The following is a 22984-nucleotide window of genomic DNA, read 5'->3' on the forward strand; positions in this document are numbered from 1 at the left end:
GGAGATAACTGAAAATGGAAAAAGGAGGGAATTTTCCCAAAGTTTCAGAAAGACTAAGCATACTGGGCATTGTGAACAAGAGCTAAAATCCCAATTCCAGCTCTAAAAAGATTAGGTGGCACACATCACCTTCCATCTCTGAACTGAATATTCTTTCTCTCTCATCTTCTTCAGCTGTCATCCAAAAATATCCAGCTTGATTGCTCATCTTAGTCATCTGTTGCTTCAGAGCCAAATAAAATTCCTGTTTAGCAGCTACAGGAAGCAATTCCTATTCTGTCCAATTGGCTCAGGGTTGTCAAGACTCTGGATTTGACACGAGATTCCAGTAAAGTTTTGAACAATGGTGGCATTGCTGGGGGAGACATGTTATTCCCAAAATGCATGAGTTGTAATTGCGTGTTATGGTGGTTTAAGTTTGGAGTTTGAATATTGGCTCTGCCATGTTATAGCAGGGTGAATTTAGACAAGCTTTGTACTGCCTTCCTCAGAGGATTAAAGGAGATAATGTATATAAAGCACTTAGTACATTTCCTAATATATTAAAATAACCATCATTTATTTAAAATGTGGTAATACTCCTTTATCACTTATGTTTCTAAAATAAATCTAAGTCAATATTTTGGTAACTTTTAGACACCAATATGCATGGAAGCTTGTCTTCTGGCATCAAAGCCACGTGAAGAAACCCAGGCTGGCCTGCTGGAGGACAAGAGACATGCAGTGCCATGGCCCCCATTGCCCTGATGGGCAGCTCAGCAGCTATCAGATCATATTAACAGGGCCATCCTCAATCATTAGCCCCCAGCTGACCCTCCAGCTGATTACAGATGCATAAGCAAACTCAAGCAAAGTTAACTGACTAGGCCTAGACCAGAAGAACTGCTCAGCTGACCCAGAGAATTGTGAGTCAAATAAATGGTTATTGATTTAAACTAGTAGTTTTTGAGACAGTTTGTTATGCGGCCCAAGCTAGCTGATACAGTGCCTCAATGTGATCATGCCCCCAAATGAATGAGAGATGATCTATGTAAAGAAGATGTCAAGAAGTCTCCATCAGGAGAATTCTTTTTTCATCAGAGAGGGTGGTTTTGCATGGAGTTATTCCTACACTCTTTCTCTCTTGGCCCCTCCTTTTCTGGTGAGGAGTGTAGTCTGTGATCCCAGAATGGAGACTGCTGGATGGGTGTGGTGGGGGACCAGGGTATGACCTGGCCTCGTTAACACCATGCTCTAACCAGCTGAGCCAATCTGCCTGTCCCTGTCCTCCTGGAAACTTTTACCACCCACTGTCTTCCAGACCAGAACACTCCACCCTTTAGTCTTCCCTGAGAAACAAAGATGCATGCAAGCATGTAGTGGAAATGCCAGGCAATGAAACTTGGCAGATGCTTGTTTCCCAGTACTCTGTGTTGGGGTTCCATGAGGGCAGATTTGCCACATTGGAGTCACAGGTGCCAGGAAGGCTTTGCTCCTGGCTACAAGTCTCCTGTGGGGGTGTCTCTAGAAAGAGAAATTCACTTATTCAATAAACTCATTCTTACCTTCCCAGTCTTTTTCAGGAAAAATGTTCTTACTCATGTTGTTATTTTAATCTATTTTCTTTATCTCAATCCCAAGGCATCTCAGGTTCCAATTTTATTAACATTTAATATTTCAAAGGAAAAGATGTGTCAGTCAAACCCTAAGATCCTCTTCTTCTTAACACATCTCATTAGATGCTCCACACTCAGCAGGAAAGGCTCCCCACCTGGCTAGTTCTTCTATCAGCTAGACCAACTGCACTCCACCAGGTCTTCAACCTAATGGGTTTTAGTTCTCTGCCAGTCCACAAAAGTATTTAAACAAACCAATTGCATCTTCCTATATGAACCAGGGGGCCCCTGCCCTCTTATTACTAAGAAACCTGCCATACATAGCTCTTGCTTGTTCACCCTATCTCCAAGTGCAACTCTCATGTGGTCCTGTAAGACATGTCTGTTCTCCTCTGGGGTGTGGAGTGTATGTGACTAATACACTGCTGTGAATCTTATCTCCCCAGTGTTGGGTGTTATGTGTTCAGTCATCTCAGACTATTTTGTGTGGTTTTTTTTTTGCGGGGGGGGATCTCTCCCTCATGAGTGGGTGAATAAGATGTGATTAGAACAGGGTGTCACTCTGGATCCTCGGGACAGTGAGTATTTACCAACCAGTAAAGAAGTATTTCAATTTTAACAACCATTTCAGCTGTATTTGAACAACTGGTAGGATTGTAATGTATTTGGATCCCTGCCACTCCCCTTCTTTAGATTCTCTTACTGGACAATGTCACTCTCTAATTAAGGAGACTGTGAACTGATCCCATTACTTTAGAGGTGACTGGCCAGAATGGATTAGAGAGGCTACAACATTGTGTTCAAAAGTGTACTTTTATAGACATCTCATTTCTGCAAGGAAGAAACTCTTAGGCTCCCAACCTACTGGGAGTACAATTTTTGTGTTATTTGGCATTGGAGAAAATAAGGTAGAAATGGTGAGCAGGGTCATCATGGAATCTCAGGACCAGAAGGAAACTCACAGTCATCCAGTGCAGTCCCTTCATTATACAAATCAGGACACTGAAGCCCGGGGAAGGGAAGTGATCTGCACAAAGTCACCCTGGGAAAAGAGGCTAGGAGAGGAACAGCAAGGAGAAAACAGGAAGGGAGATGGCGGGTATGAAGAAACAAGATGGGAATAATGTATGTAGTTTATGGTTGCCCAAGAATAGGGAAGTGAGATTAGAGCCCTTCAAAGAGAAACTTGTCAACTGCTTGCCTTCTAGCACCACCCAGGAGCAATTGTTTCAGTAAAGACAAATAGAAATTGCAATAAAAACATTGCTAGCATTGCCATTATTAGTCAAATTTCAAGCATACTTATGTTAACTTACTTGACATTGTTACCTACACTGTGAGAGAGGCAAGATACAACTTTGATTTTTGTCAGCATCATACACGAATTCCAACATCATACATCCTGTGACTTTATCCCAAGTCACACAGCTGGGAGATTCTGACTCCAGGTCTCCCATGAAGGCAATTCCCTATTTTAGGCAAAGGAAACTTAATCCTCGATGGATGGGTCTCACTCTTTTAGATTAATTGGCTGCCCCATTGTAGTGAAATCCAGAGGCTTTTACTGAAAGAAGGTGCTAGATTCTAAGTGAAAGCAGGCATCATGAAGAGCTCTCTCAACAAAGAACTGGAAGAGGTGGATGCTGGCCAAGGCTTTGGCACTGACCAGCTGTATGATCTTGGACACATCATGCCTGTTACCAAAAACAAGGAATCTGGACCAGGTGATGTCTGAGATGTCATCCAGCCCCACCATCCTGAGGTTGTGATGGTCAGATGGATTTTACTTCCCAGTTAGCTGGTGAATGTACCTGATCCCACAGGAAGGCACTCACAGGAAGGCTCCAGGTGGAGCTCTCTTGTGAAGGTACTTCAGAACCCAGAAGAATCTCACTTCCTCTTAAGAAATTTCAGTGAGTGACCAAGGTGAGCCCTGGGGTATTTTTCTCTAGGGTCATCCAAACAATAGACCTTTAAGACCTGTGAAAAATCATAACATTTAATTATATACGATATGGGCAAACCTGGAGGGAAAACAGGCATTTCCCACCTGTTACTTATGGAAATGTCCACTGGTGCCACCACATGGAAGGACACTTCATAGTGTCCTTCATAGTATCTAAGGCAATATCCATCAAAAAGACAAACATACATCTTTCTGACCCAGCAATTCATCATCCAGGAATTTATCTGACAATATACTAATATCTGTACCATGTTACCCATCACTGTATTGCTTCTAGTACAAATGACTGAACTAAATATCCATTAATAAAAGACTGGTTAGTTAAATGACTGTTGAGTAGCATTCTCCATAACTGTAAGTTAAATGAGAAAGATTTGAATAGAGGGCGATTTCTAAAATAGATTATTAGATGAAGAAAGCAAGTAAGGAAGTGCTCAAGACCCCACGATGGTAAGATTGTATCAAAGGAACACAGGTGTCAACAGAAAGAGTTCTCAGTGGCCTCAACTGGAATAATTTGAGGAACAAAATAAATAAAGTAGTATTAGATTATGCTATGGCCTGAACTGTGTCACCCCTCAATTCATAATTTGGAGCTCTAACTCTCAGTGTAACTGTATTTGGAAATAGGGTCTTTCAGAAGCAATTAAGGTTAAATGAGGTCATATAGGCAGGGGCCCTGATCTGATAGGATTTGTGTCCTTATAAGAACCTTGAAGAAGCTTGCTCTGTCTCTACTATGAGGATACAATGAGAAGGTGGATGTCTGCTAGCCAGGAAGTGAGCTCTCACCAGAAATCAAACCAGCCAACACCTTCACTTTGGGCCTCCCAGCCTTTAGAACTGTTAGAAAATAAATTTCTATTGTTTAAGCCACCTAGTCTGTGGTATTTTGTTATGGCAGCCTGAGCTGACTAATACAGATTATAATACAAACTATAAAATAAATATCCATGGATCCTTACTGCCGTAAATAAATGACTGCTTAAATAAATAAATGCGGGAGAAGAGACAAATCTGCACAGAATTCCAAATAATTTATTCAGATACTTTGTCCTCAAGGAGGAGGTATAGAGTGACTTTTTCCAAATAGCACAGTACGGAAAGGGAGGAAAATGAATAAATTTGTGGTGGAGAAATCTACCAGGTGATCATCATCAGCCAAGTGATCAAGGTTAAAATCAAGAGTGCTAAGTCATATTGATGGTGTGTACTTTTCATATGAAAATGGCACTTGATTTCTGTGGTCTGATTTCTGTGGCCTTCCTTCCAAATCCACAACCCCAGCCTAAACATGAGAAAATCATCAGAAAAATCCCAGCTGAGGGACATTCTACAAAATACCTGACCAGCACCCCTCTAAACGGTCAAGGTCATCAAAAACAGGGAATGTTTGAGAAACTGGTACAGCCAAGAGGAGCCTGACAACTAAATGTAACATGGCATCCTGGATGGGATCTTACAATAGAAAAAAAATACATTAGGTGAAAACTAAGGAAATCTGAATAAGGTATGGACTTTTATTAAAGATAATGTATCAATGTTGGTTCATAAATGGTGACAAATGTACCTTACTAATGTTAAGATGTTAATGGTAGAAGACACTGTGTGTGGGGCTTGTGAGAATTCTCCATACTACTTTTGCAACTTTTCTATAAATTTAAAACCATTCTATAATTAAAATTATTTTTAAAAAATGCAGAACAATATTTTTCTATGTTTCTGTTTGTTTGTGTGTGTGCGCATGTGTGTGTGTGTGTGTGTGTGTGTGTGTGTTTGTTTAAAGGGCAACTAGGAGGTAGAAGATTAGAAAGAAGAAAAAAAAGGAAAAACAAATGTCTCTGGAAGAAAATACACAAAACTAGAGAGAAGCTCAGTAGATGAGACTTTTTACTGTGTTCTCCTTTGCACATTTTGATTATTACTTTTATGAGAATACTTTTACCTATTTTTTAAAAGTATTAAATATTTAATGTAATTGAAAATCTTAAATATTTAATATTAAATATCATTAAAATAATAGAAGTCTCAACAGGAATTACCTTCCATAGTGGCACAAGAAGAGAGGGGTCAATCTTGGGAGTTCCCTACCAACTTGGGATTGGGAAGCTAACTACAAGGCAGATGTGTCCATATGGCAGGTGCTTCATGAGAAAGAAAAACAACACATGGAACAAGATGCCATAAAGGTGATTGAGCAGCAGAGACTTAATGAGCTCAAGACATATAGGCCTCAGCATCTGGAGAAGGTTGTTGAGGGACCACAGGGGCAGAAGCTAGGTTAGTGCAGCTGCCCATATGGTTCTCACTTGATTTTAGGCTTCTGCACGTTCCTTGTCCTCAGGAAGTGATGTGACAGGAGTGCTAACTGGAAATAAGGACTTGGATGCAGGAAAAGAAAATGCCTGAAACCTTTGCCCAGCTCTTGACCCCAGGGCTCTGGGTGGTGCTAAGAGTATTCCATGAACTGCTTTTGTTTATTGCTTTAGATATACACAAATATTTTTGTTCTTTTTGCATTATTATTCCTGTAGTTGAACTAGTGTCGCAACATTTTCTAGGCTCCAGCCTGGAAACCTTAGTTTGGAGAATTCTATGAACAAAGTCATATTTCTTTCATCATCTGCACCATATATTTGGGCCCTGGTTAATTAAGCACTCAACACCATCTGTGCACTTCCCTGTATTGTTCTCCAGAGAAAGCAAAGTGTAAGTCTTGTGTCCTATGCATAATCTGCAAACTCCTTGGAGGAATCATGTCTTGTATATCTTATATATCCTGCAGGCAACTCAGGGTTGGACCAACTATTTCATGCTTCTAGACCAACCTGTTACCGTTCTATTCCCCAACTTGTGTTAGTGTTGTCTTTCTTAGTTGAGGGGACTATGTCATTCACTGTTCCAAACCAAGACAATTTTGAGGGTGAAAGTGTGGTGGTATTAATAACACTGAGGGATATCAGTCATAAACTGGAACTGTCCCAGGGCAAACTGCAAACTGGGGCATAAAGGTAGGCCCACTCATAGGATTTACCATGTCAGCGGGGAGGGTACAAATGGAGGCCCACATATCACATCTAAATATTTAAAAGCTATGCATGAAGCTAAGAAAGCATTAAATAAACTATCCTCCTGTCTCAAAAAATAGGCCTTTGTAATGACAATACTCATTTTCACACCCTCTCCTCCTTTCCAAATAATTGAGAAATCCACAGGAAAATACCTTTATTCTGTGTGTGAGTGTGGATATATATGGGGGAGGGGGAGCAGGGGACTCTTTTTTCCCCTACTAGAGGTTTCACTGACCCCTTCCCTATTGCCCCTCTCCAATTTCCACCATCCAGATGCCTCCAGGCTGTGGTCTCTAGCTTTCTATTTACCCTACCCAAGTCCAAGCTTTGCAAACTCTGTCTACAAGGTATCCTAACCCACCAGCTCCACCAGCACAGACCTTTCCAGGCCTCCAAAGAACACTGAGGCTGGAAGGCCTGGTGCAGGTAGAACCCTCAGACTCCTCAGAATACCTTGCCACAATATGGTGGCTTGTGGCAAGCTGCCCTCAGCCCCAGACCCCGGGCCTGGGCTCCTGAATTACCCATTTTCTATTTCCTTCCCATACCAGGTATGGACACCCCATCTCAACAGTTCCAAGTTGTGTTTCTGTTCCCCACCAATAGCTGCCCCTTGGCCACTGCCTGAGTGAGAGGCATGGCCTTCCCTTGGGAAGGAAATTCTGAGGTCCCATGTCCCCAGAACGTGGTCTGGAAGGTGGAGCATCAGCTCTAGGTGGGCATGATCCCATGACCTTGCAGATTTTTCATGCTCTCAGGAGGGGCTAAACCAGAGGGGGCTATACAGTATCGCCCTCTAAAGTGTGGGACTCCAGGGCAAGACTCCTCTTGTCTGAATTGTGTTGTGGACTGCATTGTATCCCCCCAAAATTCATTAAAAAAAGGTTGAAGTTCTCATTCTCAGTGTGACTGCATTTGGGGATAGGTCGTTTAAGGAGGTAATTAAGCTTAAATGAGGTTGTGAGGGTGGGGCCCTAATCCAATAGGACTGGTGTTCTTATAATAAGAGGGTATTAAGGAGGGCACGTACTGCATGGAGCACTGGGTGTTATACGAAAACAATGAAGTATGGATCACTACATCAAAAACTAATGATGTATTGTATGGTGACTAACATAACATAATAAAATAAAATTTAAAAAAATAATAAGAGGAAGAGACACCAGATATATCTCTGTCTCTGTCTCTCTTTCTCTCTGTGCTCACGCAGAAAAGGCTGTATGAAGACACAGTGAATGGTGGCTATCTACAAGCCTAGGAGAGAGGTGTCACCAGAACCCAAGACCATGTGAACCTTTATTTTTGACTTTCAGCCTCCAGAACTATGAGACAACTAATTGTGTTCTTTAAGCCATTCAGCCCATGGTATTTTGTTATGGTGGCCCAATTAGACCAATACTCCTGGGAATGAGTGCAATCCTGTGCAGAGCAACCCCCGCTCCAGTCTTAGACATGCTCTCTGCATTCCAAGTATAATGAGGAGGGAGGCTGAGTTTAAGAAAAGAGGAGTGGGAAATGGAAGAAAGAAAGCTGATGGATGCAGAGCATGAGCATTACCAGGAAGATTGCACCACAAGGGGCATTATTCCTCTATTCCCATGTTCAGTTGACAAGTACCAAATTTCCACTTGTGCCAGGCATGGGCTAGGCAGTGGAAATGCAGCTTGAACAAGATAGAGAAGGTCCCAGTTCTCGATGTGCCTACTTTCTGTAGGATCACTGGGTGGTAGTATTAGGATGGTCTCTTAAATCATAAAGAGATGGATGAACAGTATCCTTTTGGAAACTCTCAACCTCATTCTCCATATGTTCCTCATCTGAAAGGGTGACCCAGGAGGTAGAGGTGGGGGGTCCCTCTGTTGCCTTGGTCATCATCTCTCCCCTGACACCTCCAGCAATTGGAGGAGGATGGGTGTGATAAACCCTTCCAGCATCTGAGCATAGCTGGGATCCAGATGTGGCTCTGGGGGAACTGGGTTAGATGGGGAGGTTGCCGAGAGGTGAGCTCAAACAGGTGGTCCAATTCCTGGCTCTGTATGAAGAGGTTTGGTCAGTGCAATGACTTCAGAGTTCCAATCCCCTACCTGTCAAATAGTCATTGGACTAGAAATTTCCTGGACTCCAGGCTACTTAATCCACCTGGGATTAGCCTCAGTTTTCACCATCCCAAGAGGGGTGTCTCAACATTATTTTATTTTATTTTGTTAAAGGAAACAGGAAAATGAGGGTTCCTTCCTCCTCTTCCCTACACCTCCTGTTCCCGTCCCCAAGCAGAATACGGCCCTGACTTCTCAGACTCTGCTCAGCATTCCTCAAAAGGCATCATCACTCTGAGCCAGATAATTTGTGATTCTCCAGGCCTTGAAATAAACTTGATCTGATTAGTATTGATCACCTAAATAAAAAAAAATAATAATAATAACAATAATAAAAGGGACTTGTTTATTTTCCCAGGGAAGAATTTTATTTCCCCATCTCATTTCTTTACTGTCAGCTCTTTTCAAAGCTATAAAAGCACCTTGGCTCCATACCAGGTCATGCCTGTGGGATTTCACTGTTGTAGAACAGGGGGTGGGGGTGAGGGGAAGAACCTAAACTTTGTCAGCTGCAATTTCCCAGTGAGGGAATGAAAGAATACCAGGTTCCACTCATACCTTGACCATGAGACTAGCCTTCAAAAGTTTCTGAATACTGCTTTGAACTTCTCCAGTCGTCTTTCCAGACACTTTAAGCAAGCAAATCTTCACATTAAAATGATTTGGGGGGGACCCTCTAAAATGCCAAAAGAAGTATGAAATATCATTTTTACAGCCAGCTTTAGTTGGAGGAGATCCTTTCAGTACTAAAAGGATCTGTGTAAAAGTATTATGCAAACAGGGAAATTCTGCTTCTGAAATGGAGGAAGAGACTCTGGAAGGAGTTAATTTACAAATTTGCTGGAAAGATCTCTTCTGCTTTTCCCAGATGTTCACACACCTGTGCCTATCACCACTGCCCCTAGTTATTCCTGTCTCATGGGACCTATAAAGTCTCCCACTCATATGTTCCTGGAGCATCTTAGACCCCAGCATTTAGCTTTGAATCTTCAGAGGCCCCCATCCCAGATCCCCACCCTCACATCTCATCTCCACCCAGTCTCTGGATCTAAAATTAGCCCATTTCCCAGAGTGCTCAGTCTCATCTCCTTGGTTCTTCACTCTTTCATTGGGTTGGGTTCCTGGCTTGCAATACAAGAATGGGGCAGAAAAAGCCATCACTTTAAACAGAATTCCATTCTTCTCCAGGTCCCCAAGGAGGCCATGACATAGCACAAGTATCCAGTGACCAGGAGCTGCTGTTACCAATTTGTCACTGTATCCTGACTTGGCTGGGGGGTCCTGGCCCCGTGCCCCCTTTCCAACCCTTCAACAACTCCTGAGATTTCTCCTTACCCACAGTGCCCTCCCAGAAGAACCAATGGGAAAATGAGAGTGTGGGGCCTTTGCTAGTTAAATGTGCTCACCCTCAAAATACACAGCGTGGGTCACTGTGGGTTATCTACTCAATTGGCAAGACTGAACATGTGCTATATGTGAAATAGCCAGAAATGTGAAATAGCTAAATGTGAAATAGCCAGAAAATAAGAAAGTTCATCTTTGATGAACTTTTGAAGAATTTTGCAATCAAAAATATTTAAGGGAAAAACTATTTTTATTTCAGTAAATCTTTAAGTCTTGTCTTCTTAAATTTGGTGTTATTTATTTTGAAAGTCGCATTAATTATTTTCATGCCTAACGTCTCTTAGTGTCTTCTCTGACCCCACATATCACAGAAACAGCACACAGTCAGGAGTCATTGTAGAGGAATGACTAGCACCTAGGTGTCCTAGCTGGTTGTACGAACTTGTTCAAATTGTGTAACTTCTCTGGACTGTCATTTCTTAATGTGTCAAATAAAAATTGATCTCAATGTTTAAAATCACTTTCAGTTCTAAAAGTCCATGATGCTACAACTTTACAGTAATTTAAATTCCTATACATGAAGCAGCCGAGGTTTAAAAATTATAATTAACTTATTACTGTCATCTTGGCTGGAAGCCTTGGAAGCCATAGTTGCCCATAGGGCACAGATGAAGCTTTAGCATGTGCTTTTGAATGGCTCCTCCCTCGGTATATGGCACATGACTCTGTGGCTTGAAGTGGGATGGAGAATGCACCCTCCCTGAAACAAAGGACTCTTTAGGGTTGGGATGTCCAATATAAACTGTAAACTGGAAGAGACCACCATGTTCCAATGAAAGAGTCTGATGAAAAACAGATCCTGGGCCCATGGTTGCAGAGTTCCTGGGGACTGCTCAGCTCCTACTCAGCATACCGCTCTGCCCTGTCAGTAATTGAGAAAATGGAAATGACCTTTCCTGGCCCCATAGCCAGACCCAAGTCATCCACCCCCAGGGGGAACCTTGATCAGAGTCTCCCTGGGCAGTGACCTCTTGGGGAATGTAGTAAATCCTATCCAGTAGGTAATCTTTAAGGAGCCTTCAGGCTTTGGTGCCTTGTGACTCAAAACCTGGGGTCTTAGGGATAGGAGGTTGATTTCTAGGGAATTAGCCAAAGCTAATTCTGCAACCCCAATGTTCTCTCGGTCATTGGCTCTGCCTCAGGTGGGGAAGGCGAGGCACCCAAGTCGAAGTGAGCAACAGTAAAATAACAGAAACTTCAGAGCACTGACATTTTGTGTGTGGTTTGGAAGGAGGTATGTGCAGTTTCTGCCCAGAGAATCCAAGAAGGCTTCGTAGAGGAGGTGGGAGCCTGGGAGTGTTTTAACGAGGGAGGAGGAAGGCACATTAATAGATATGAGGATAAAAAGAGGCTTTCCACAGGCAAACCCAAGCTGATTAGCTGCCTGAATGCTAGAGGCTGTGAACCCCGGGTACCCACTCAGTGGGTGGTCTGTGCTATTGTGTGAATTACCCATGGACCCCCAGAAAGCTGTGGCCTGTGCTGCCCGGGGTTGGACTGCTGTTACTTCTCCCTTTAGCCTGGGGCAGAAGGCAGCCATAAGCCTCAGCCTGACAAGGACACAAAGCAGAGGTGAAGGGGAAGAAGTGATGGACACAGAGGACGGTGGAAGGCCAGTTGTCCAGAGCCTTCACCGCCCACCCAGCTGCCCTTCTTTTCACCCTCCCCTTCCAAGGCCCTCCAGAACAAGCGCTTTTCCCGCCAGATGTTTTGAATCTCCTTTCCCATCCTAATTAAAGACAGCTTTTCTTTCTGCTTGGGAAGGAAGGGGAGGAATATGCCTTGCAGCCCTTTCCCTTCACTCCTCCCTCCTTCCTCTGGGGTGAGACGCTCTCCATTTCCAAGCAAAAGGTGGGGTCAGATGGTTCACCCAGCCCCTTCCCAGCAGAAAGCCAGTCTCAGGACTCCAGCTCCTTTTCCCAGTAGGGGGGATGTGGTCCTCACTGCATCTCCCCCATCCTCTCCCCTACAGCACTCACCTCAGTAAGATAGCTGCAAACCCCACTTCCCCAGAGAAGCTGCGCTTTCCAGCTATCAGTGGGGGAACAATGCCTCTGCCTCAGAGCAGACGTCTTTCCCAGGAGAGAGCTGTGGCCAGTTAGAGGAATTGTTCACTTTTCTCGCCAAGTACCACTGGAACCACTCAGTTAGGGATAACTGCAGTTCAGCACCAGTTCCCAAGGGTAGCCATGTAGCATCAGAAATCCTGTCCAGATGCACCCATAGGCCTGCACAGTCTTCAGCCAGCCCCAGTGCTTCTGTCAGTCCAGCTTGATATTCTGTAATTCTGAGGATTGTAAGGCAAAGGTGAAAGGACCCCTATAGAGCACTGTGGAGAAGCACCCTTTCATTGGCTCAGTAACCTACATTTTTCAGACCACCCAAGCCTGAGGATGAAAATAAGATCCCAAGAGCAAATACAGAACTTCTCCAGGAAACTACACTTGTGTTCTGTAGAACTTCCAGCTCCCTCTCAAATTTCTTTCAAGCAGCCCTGAGTTTCTGTCTCCCTTGGTGTCTCATCAGTAGCCTCAGAGCAGAGAGTGTCCATTATGGGCTCTGCAAGGCAGTCCTTGGGGCTACTGTGTGACATCTGGTGCTTTTATCTTTTCCCACTCTAGCTTATTTGGGGTAATGACTCCCATTGCTGCTGAAACTCTGTCACTGATGCCTGCTGGAGACATTTAATTCTTGCCAGTATCCAATGTCAAAGTCATTGCCATCTATGGTGGGGCATCCTCACCAGTTACAACTGAAGATGTTGGCACCAATGCTGCAGATGCCCTGCATGCTAATATCCCAGCATTTTTGTTTTTACTTTGCTCTTCTACTAGTTCCACAAAATCACAGTGGCTGGCATGAAGGAAAGGGAATCTGGGGTGAGATGCCCTTTCCTCTAGAACTAATGAGCCTGTGTCCTGAAAGCAAACACATGTGCCCTGACACTAACTCCATTCCATGGTTCCTTGTATAAATACCTGGCAGACTTACCCCATCAGCCCTCCACATATGGCATGTTTCCTAAATCCCAGCACTCAGATAGTTCTAATTCACACTGAGACAGATTCAGAATTACTATGACTGTGGTAGTTAAGAGCTTGGGTTTGAATCCTGGTTCTACCACTTACTAGCTCTGACCCTAGTTTCCTCATCTGTAAAATATGGAAGATAAGAATTCTTATGTCACAAAGTTGTGTTAAAGGCAATGCATGCCACTTAACCTATTGTTTAAAATGTGGTCAATATTGACTATTATAATTTTTATTAATTTTTTCTTAATGAAGAAGGAGTTGAGACTGAAATGGGTGAGGTGACTTATCTACTACATAGCCAGTGAGTAGCAAAGGCAAGTCAATGTACCTCCAAGCATCTGGCTTAAAGTTCAGTCTTCTTGGATAGCATCATCTTTCCATAGCTCCACAGGTGAACTTCTACCAGAACTGTATTTGCTTAACAGTTTTTTCCCATTTAATGTCACTGGTGAACCCATGCTGAAAAAACTTGGTATGCAAACAGAGTCAAGGGAAGGCAGGAAGGAGATGAAGAGAAAGCAGACTATAAATTCTGATAAAGTAGAGGGAATCATCCATGAGTCATCTGATGGTAGCCAGCCTCTTCAGCTCCTTGTTTTATGGAGGAATTCAGAAGACACTTGTCTTTCACCTTCAAAGGAAAATCATGAGGCTTGGAGACTAGTCAAGCTGTGCTCAACTCCTGGCACACTGACCAACTGTTAGTTGGGGTCTTTTGATAATGCATTGACTAACCTATATAAGGGAACAAGAAAGGACTTGGATAATTGTTGCCTTATTGAAAAAACTCAAACTTGAGAATTACAAAGGGAAAAGAACTTTGCCAAGGTGACACATCCAAGATCTGGGCAGATCTGGAACAAAAGCGCAGGTCTCATGAATGTTTTAATGTGATCTGAATCTAAGATGTTTTCCCAAAGGCTCCAGAGTGAGGCCCTGAGAAAGGACACATGTCCCCACATGTCAGTAACATGCAGGGTTGCTCTGGTAGAACAACCAGGCTTATGAGGCTGCAGACCAAACACAGGTAGCCAGTGGGGTGCCAGGAAGCCCTTACTCTTGTATTCTTCTTGCTGTTGAATCTCAATTACTCAGACTTTGGTAGAAAGAATGTTCTCCAACAGGATAGTTTTACCCTTTAATAAAATAGGTAGCTGTTTTCATGATGGTAATTTAAGGGAGGCAGGTTAGGGCTCTGTACTTCCTATCTATTGTATAACAAATTAAACTTAGTGGCTTCAATGATAAACTTTTATCAAAATTTCTGTGTGTCAGGAATTTGAGAGGGTAGGTGGTTCTGGCTTGAGATCCCTTATGAAGTTGCAGTCAAGATGTCAACTGGGGCTGTAGTCTTTTGAAGGCTTGCCTGGAGCTGGAGGATCTGCTTCCAAGATGGCACACTCACACAGCTATGGACTGGAGGCCTCAGCTCCTCATCACATGGAGGTAAAGGGCCAGCCCTGGCAGCTGACGCCCCGCAGAGGGAGTGATCAAGAGAGAGACCAAGGAGGATGCTGCCTCATTTATGATTGAGTCTCAGCATTGTTATCTCTGCCATATTCTAGTCTTTAGGAATGAGTTACTAAATCCAGTTCACACTAATAGAAGGGGGAGTATTAAGAATTTGTGGAGCATTTTTTCATGTGTCTGTTGGCCATTTGCATGTCTTCTTTGGAGAAAAGTCTGTTCATGTCTTCTGCCCATTTCTTGACTGGATTATTTGTTTTTTGGGTGTTGAGTGTGATAAGTTCTTTATAAATCTTGGATACTAGCCCTTTATCTGAAATGTCATTTGCAAATATCTTCTCCCATTCTGTAGGTTGCCTTTTAGTTTTGTTGACTGTTTCCTTTGCTGTGCGGAAGCTCCATATCACTTGGCATCAGGGAAATACAAATCAAATACAAATCAAAACCACAATGAGATTCCAATCAGAATGGCTAAAATTAACAAGTAAGGAAAGAACAAATGCTGGTGAGGATGTGGAGAAAGGGGAACCCTCTTACACTGTTGGTGGGAATGCAAGCTGGTGCAGCCACTTTGGAAAACAGTATGGAGGTTCCTCAAGATGTTCAAAATAGAGCTACTTTATGACCTAGCAATTACACTACTAGATATTTACCCCAAAGATACAAATATATTGATCTGAAGGGGACCCGTACCCCAATGTTCATAGCAGCAATGTCCACAATAGCCAAACTGTGGAAAGGGCCCAGATGTCCATCGACAGATGAATGGATAAAGAAGATGTGATATATATATGTATACACACACACACACACACACACACACACACACAATGGAATATTACCCAGCCATCAGAAAGGATGAATAACTAGCATTTACATCAACGTGGATGGAACTGGAGGGTATTATGCTGAGTGAAATAAGTCAATCAGAGAAAGACAATTATCATATGGTTTCACTCATATGTTGAATATAAGAAAAAGGGCAGAGGATCATAGGAGAAGGGAGGGAAAACTGAATGGGAAGTCATCGAGGGAGAAAAACCATGAGAGACTCTTAACTATAAGAAACAAACTGAGGGTTGCTGGAGGGGAGGTGGGTGGGGGGATGGGGTAATTGGGTGATGGGCATTAAGGAGGTCATATAATGTGATGAGCACTGGGTGTTATATGCAACTGATGAATTATTGAACTCTACATCTGAAACTAGTGATGTACTATATGTTGGCTAATTGAATTTAAATTAAAAAAAGAAAAAATAAGAATCTGTGGACATATTTTAAAATCATCACATGCTCTATTAGCCTGAGCATTATCCATTTGTTTGAAATTTCACCTTGGTGAATTCAAGAGAAATTTAAAAAAAAAAAGGCAAAATTCATTTTCAAGTCCAACAATTTAAATTTATGTCAATTGTGAGTGTTTGGAATAGCACTGACCAAGAGTTGGAGGTTCAGGTTCTATTTTATACTCTGCCTCTGGCATGCCATAGGCCTTGGACATATCACTTCTTCTGGGCCTCAGTTTCTTCCTTTGTAAAATAAGGTGCATGGACTAGATTTTTACAGAGTCCCCTTTGACTTTGATATTCTCTCTCCCACTACTATCTATTATGTTTTAAGGTCCATTTATGACAATATCTCCTGTGTATGCTATCTATCCATACATATATGCATGTATATATGAACACATATGTATATATTTAACATGTTTTGATATGTGTCTCTATGTCAAAAGTCTATTTAAATAAATTTTTGTGGCCCTTTAGTTTTAGAAGTAAGGTGAGGCTGTTTATGTTACAAGAACATATTTTATTTGCCCACAGCAGCCAAAGCACAGCATGCTATTTCTATAAATGGGGCATGATGATGTTTTGTTATGAAATGCCTTTTGATGTAGGACAGCCACAGTCCAATGACTTCCAAATATATTTCAGCCTACTGTAAAGAATAAAATGATAGATCTTCTCTTGGCCACAGGGTCTCTGCACACATTTCCAGGAACTTGAGACCATTTACTAAATCCAAACAGAGAAACATTGTTTTAATGGTTATAGATGTGTCCACTCAGCTTTGAACAAGCCCTCCCGCCTACTCCTAGCCCCTCATGTTTGAAGCCCAGCATGAATCAGTCAGCCTAGGTCACAAAAGAAGCAACATACCTGAGTGTCTTTTCGAGACAAAACACCAGCCCTCCAAGTTGTTCCAGAGACCACATGTGACTCTTCCTTGACCCACCATTCTGCAGGTAAAATATCCTAGTCAGGGGGTCTCTTTATTTTCCCCAAGGACTATCCTCCTATAGAACAAAATATTAAGGGGAAAAATCTTTTAAACTATGAAGAACAATTTAGGAATTGAAGAAACTGAAGGTATTGTTCTATGGGTTTCTCTAGTCTCTGGGTCTTCCCTATAAGTCCTACTGTGCATATACATCCCAGGGAACTATTCATACAGGTGCCAAGAGGGTCTTGCTCAAGATATTCACAGTGGTGATGTTTGTAGTCATGGGAGTTAGATTCAGTTAGGTGTCCATCTTCAGGGAATGGACACGTACATGTGGTAGAAGCATAGTGTGGATACTGATCAAGGACTAGAAGTGTATCAGTTATCTATTGCTGTGTAACAAATTACTCAATTTAGGATCTTAAAGCAACAAACATTTATTATCTTGCAGACTCTATGGGTCAGGAGCCAGCATAGCCCAAGTTGTGTCCTTTGGCTCAGGACCTGTCATAATAGGGCAATCAAGTATTATCCAGAGCTTTAGTCATCCCAAGGCTCAACTGGACTGAGGGAATGTTTACTTCCAAAGTCACTCATAGGCTGTTGGCAGGATTCAGTTTTTTTTGTGCTATTGAACTGTGGGCCTCAATTCCTTGCTGGCTGTTGGCTGGAGACCTCTCTTCAGCCCCTGCCATTGGGCCTCTGTAAGAGGCAGCTCTCAACATTTCAGCTGGCTTCCATCAGAGTGAACAAAATAAGAAAGCAAGAGAGGAAGATGGAAGTTTTTTGTAACTGAATCTCATAAGTGACATCCATCACTTTTGCCACATTCTGTTCATTAGGAGCAGGTTACTAGGTCCGGCTCACATGCAAAAGGAGGTGATTGCTCAGGGCATGAACACAACAGTCTGGAGCCACTTTAGGAGCCACCCACCACAGGAAGTGACAAATTAAAGGACCACACAGCATTAAATACAGTACTTCACAGAAAAGGGTAAGAGCTGGGATGAAGTCTGCAGTTTAATTTACAACCCATGTAGATTAAAATACAGAGGAAGCAATGGTAGATGTTTTACAAGGACACAACAGACTCAAGGGCATATACCAGTTTCATGGCAATGTTTGCCTGCTGGCAATGGAGAGCGGAGGAAAAGTGAGAATAAATAACTACACAAATCCAGAGTGGGGCCTTGCAGACACAGGAGAAAATGGCGGACTGGGAACTCAGGACCAAGTTCAACTTTCTGCATCTGAGGTTCAAAAGAAAGGGAAAGTAATGAAACAAACCCTGTATGTCTCCTAATACTCATGCCCTAACAGAAGGTTCTCACCAAGATCCCACACCCCAATATCAACTGGATTAAAGCCACCTCAAGGGCTCAGAGCTCAGAGACTTCTACTGGGTAAAAGTGGCATCTGTGTCATTGTGGCTTACTTTGGAGTTGGTAAGAAGCTCTAAAAATTCAGTGTGCAAAAGATGGGCCCACAGGGTGACCAACTGTCCCAGGACCAAAGGAGTTTCTAAACATGGGATTGTGAACACTAAAATCAAGACAGTCCTGGGAAAACTGGGATGAGTTGGTCACCTTAACAACGTGGGGAGCTTGTGAAAAATGCAAATTGCAGCACCTTCATAGGAGACTGGGATTCAGTGTGCCTGAGCTAGACCAGAAATCTGCATTTTAAGCAGCATCAGAAGCCTTCTAATATAGTTAGCCCATGGGGCACCCTCTGAGAAACATTACCATGGAAGGATACTTTTGAAAGGTACTGCTGGTAGCATGAAGGCTCTAGCAATTCTCAAGTTTGTGATCACAAATCTTATGCAGACTTCTGAGAGTAATTCTTCATTACCTGTTGATAATCTGAGGGCTCTAGTTCACAGTTCACTGATTTCTAGAATTTGTCTTCCATATAACACAGACCCAGATCTAGGAGGCAAAGTTCAGGATGGGGTCAAGACAGAAGTTTAGGGAAGAAGATTTCCCTGACTGGCTGTTACAAGAAACCACACCCCATGGCTGGATTAGTTAGCTACAGAAAAGTCTCCTGAAAGTCACCCACCCCACAGTGCTATCTGAGGAATGTGCTAATAAGATTAGAGTGAGAACCTATAGGTCTTCAGGAAGGAGCCTGCCTAAAATGTAATCTCTGTACAATATTTTCCATATTTGGAAAATAAGAAGGTTACATAAGTGTATTGAGAGGAGAAAATGCGATGAGGTAATGATGGTCCAATGGAATCTAGCTGAAGGAGGGTGGGGAGTCCTGACATCATGGGGGTGCAGATCATGAGTGGCAGCAGGTGTACTTAGGTAGAACCATCCTTATGAGGAAGAGTGTGTCAGACCACAAAAGTTTGTCAAATACTTCTAGGGATCAATTGATTGTTCTAGCTCTATTTTTATATTCATTAAATAGCCTTTTAATCTCCCTTTATTCTTTGTTCTTCAAATGTAGACTGAATAACTTCTGTGTGAAGGGTACATAAGGGCTTAGAGTTGTTTGCATCCTACTTAATTTTTTAATTGGATTTTAGGTCTAATGAAAGTAAATTCTAATTACCAGAAGACCAATGCAAACAAAGTTTATTGGTGGGTTCAGAAGTCATCTCTAATGGTAAGAGCTTGTCATGGTTTTAGATTCCCCCTAGAGTGGACCCTGAAATAAGAATTCAAATATCCTTGGTTTATTTGGGAGGGGTTCCCAGGAAACACATGTGGAACAGTAGAGAGTAAGACAAGGAAGGAAACTGTTAAAAGGTATATATCAAGCCAGCTACCATTAAGGGCAACTGGCATTACAGGTTGGTTGGGAACTCTGAGACAAAATAGACACTATACTGTCCATATATAGAATACACTTCAGAGTTACTCTAAACAAGGGGTATTCATCCACTAATTCTCCATCTGTCATCAGTTGAGAGTTGCTTCTCAGGGGATTAAGTCTCAGATACTTCTGTTCTGTCCTATGTGAGGGCTGAGCATGTTCTCATGACTACTCAGAGTCACAGATGTTTTCCATAAACAGCCTTGAGACTGTAGGGATGAATACCAGGGGGATATGGGTGGGCTATCAACAGCACCTGCTATAATAGCTCAAATTTGCTGCATGCTTATAGGATTCCATGTGCCAGATTAAATATGTATCATCTCATTTAATATCTGATTAATATTTCCCATTTCCCAGATCAGGAAACAGATGTAGAGTGCAAAGTGACTTGCTTGTGGTCACACAGTCAGTTAATAGTATAGCTGGGATTTCAACCATACAGTTCATCTTTAGAAATCAAGCTTTTGGCCACTTCATTCTACTGGATCCTAGAAAAGTTTATATCTAGCTCAGGGAATAGAAATAGATTTCAAGATATGAGTGTAAAAACCACCAGCTTCATGAAGTGTGGATTGGATTTCAGTTTGGGATTCAGCACTAGTCACAAGTATGGACATGTGGATGAAGTTCAAGAATCATCAAGGGTCCTATCTGGCTGGAATATAAATCACAAAATAGTTGAGAGTAAGCGATATTAGGGAGGATTTTGAATGCCGAGGTAAGGAGTTTACATACAAAGGTTGGGCAATGAGGAACTCTTGAGGCTTTTTGAGCAAGGGCATGACAGGAGGTGGGCTTGAGTAACATTAAAGAGTGTTGATAATATAAAACATTGTTAATCAAGTAACACTGAGCAGAAAACAGTGAATTGACTGGGTTGACTAAAGGAGAGGGGAAGGTGGAAAACCAGGTAGGAACCATGGCAATAATTCAGAAATTTGAGGATACTTCTTTTAGAGGCCCAGAGTCAATGTGAATGGGCATGGTAGAACAGATGCAAAGAACAGTTCTGATAAAGATTTCTAGACCAGATCATGGACCCTGAAGGTTAAAGGACTCTAATCGCAGACATCAGGGTCATTGGTGGAGCACACTGGAGAGAGGGACCAGACTAACTAGCTTTGACTTGGGCATGGCTGGACTTTCTAGCTCCACTTCAGCATCTGGTCCTAAGCTTTCCTATTTAGAGACAGTTTAATATTTTCACAGTGGGTTGACCAGATTCCATGTGAATTGATGTGATTCATTTCACTGAAGAGAAAAGATCAACGAATGATGGTTTGATAAATCAATTCACCATGACATTCGTAATAGCTCCTGAAATACTCAGGTGATAGGCTAGTTGATGCATTGTCTTTCAAGAAAGGGACTCTTTTCTCTCTCCTTTTGATAGCTATGGAATGAAAAGTGACCAGAACCCTAAATGCACATCTAGTCTGAGATTCTATATTCACCTTTTGTCTGGATATTTTATTTTATTTATTTTTATTTTTTTTATTTTCTGCAATTTTATTTATTTTATTTTAAAAAAAGAATTTATTTTTTTAAATTTATTTTTTATTATTATGTTCAATTGTCTGGACATTTTAATTCAAACTCTCAGCTATGCCTTTTTGCTGATTACTTTTAAATTCACATTTCCAAAACTCATCTTTTCCCTTGAATATAATTTCCAGCTGCCGGTTGGGTGTCCCCACCAGGACATTCAGCTAGCGCCTCAAACTCAACATCATCAAAAATCAAGCTTGTCACACTCTTCTACAAACAGATTTGTCTTTCTGACTTCCTAATTTATAGTAATGATCCTATAATCCCCCAACTTGCCAAGACTCAACCCTGGGAATTGTCTTTCAGTCCTTTTTAACCATCCATTCCATCTAATGGATGTCAAAACCTGTTGATTCTACAACTACAATATTTGTTAAAATTGGTGGACTCATCTCTTCATAGTAGTATAGTATAGTATAGCATATTAATAGTAATAGTATATTAATTAATATAGTATAGTAACAGTATAGTACAATAATAGTATAGTAATTAGTATAGTATAGTAATTAGTGTAGTAATAGTATAGTAATTAGTATGGTAATAGTAATAGTATAGTTCAGGTTTTCTTTGCCTATTACTTAGCTTCATACCTGGAATATATCCCCATTCCTTATACTGTCATCTGTCAAAATAAATGGGGGCTCATTTTCATAGTATTTTTCTGTATTTTGTCAATTATCATTGATAATTAATGATTATCAGCCACATTTCAGATGAGAATACAGTGGTACAGAGAGGTTAAGTGACTTTCTCAAGATAACCTCATCAGTGACAGGACATGAATTTGAATCTTGATCTTTGTCTTTCCTGTGAACAAAGGGCTACGTTGAACATCCTGGCTTCTTTTCTAAATTTTGAGCTCCTCAAAGTGGGGGTTGTTTTGTATAACCATGTGATTCTTGCACAATGTGTTACTAATAGTGTTTACTGCTTGATTTTTTTTTTTTTTTTTAATGAATGAAGATTCTGCTTGATGGTAGCATTCAGGGGAACATGAAGCTGGAAGTCATTTGGTCCTGATGTTCTATAGAAGGGAGATTGTACCTAATCCAGTCTGATGACAGGCTTTAACCATACCAGATTGTTTAAGTAATATCTGGCGAGGGTAGAAGGGACCCAAGAGAAATCAGGTATGTATACCTGGAAACTCACACTCTTCTTAACCTAACAAAAGAAGAGTCAAAATTGGAGACTTGAAAGCACAGAGTGCATGTAAGAGAGTGTTTGCAAATGTAGGTGGGGCAGCAGTCCTCTGGGAGACCCAGTAAAATTACTTTCTGGATGAATGAGCTTGCAAATCCTTTCTTAAGGCTGAGCAGTGCTACTTCATGCCTCTATCGCAGGCATTTCTCTCTGAAAAACCAACGACCCAAGAAAGCAGTTGGTGGTGGGAGGAGTGGGAGTCCCTGAGCTAATCCTTGAGGTTGAGACAGAAACACGGCTGCTTTGGATTCAGCCTGGGGAGATCAAGGGAAAGCATGACTGCTCTGTTTGGAGAGGCCCGTCTTCAGCTGGCACCATTCTGAGCACTCAAGTTCTCTGTCAATAAGCACTTTACAGGGGAGATAAATGGATTTGAAGCTGAGGATGGGAGGAGGGTATCTGGGAAAGAATAAACACATTATCTGAGCCCTTCCACCAAGCCCCTTCACTGACATGCTCAAGGACTCCGACCATGTGGTTAGCAGAGGCTGGGTGGGAGAGAGGGACACTCTACCACTGTGGGTAAGGCAATTTACAGAGGTCTGGTC

This window comes from Phoca vitulina, unplaced genomic scaffold, assembly GCF_004348235.1.
Source record: "Phoca vitulina isolate PV1807 unplaced genomic scaffold, GSC_HSeal_1.0 scaffold1, whole genome shotgun sequence".
NCBI classification, from domain to species: Eukaryota; Metazoa; Chordata; class Mammalia; order Carnivora; family Phocidae; genus Phoca; species Phoca vitulina.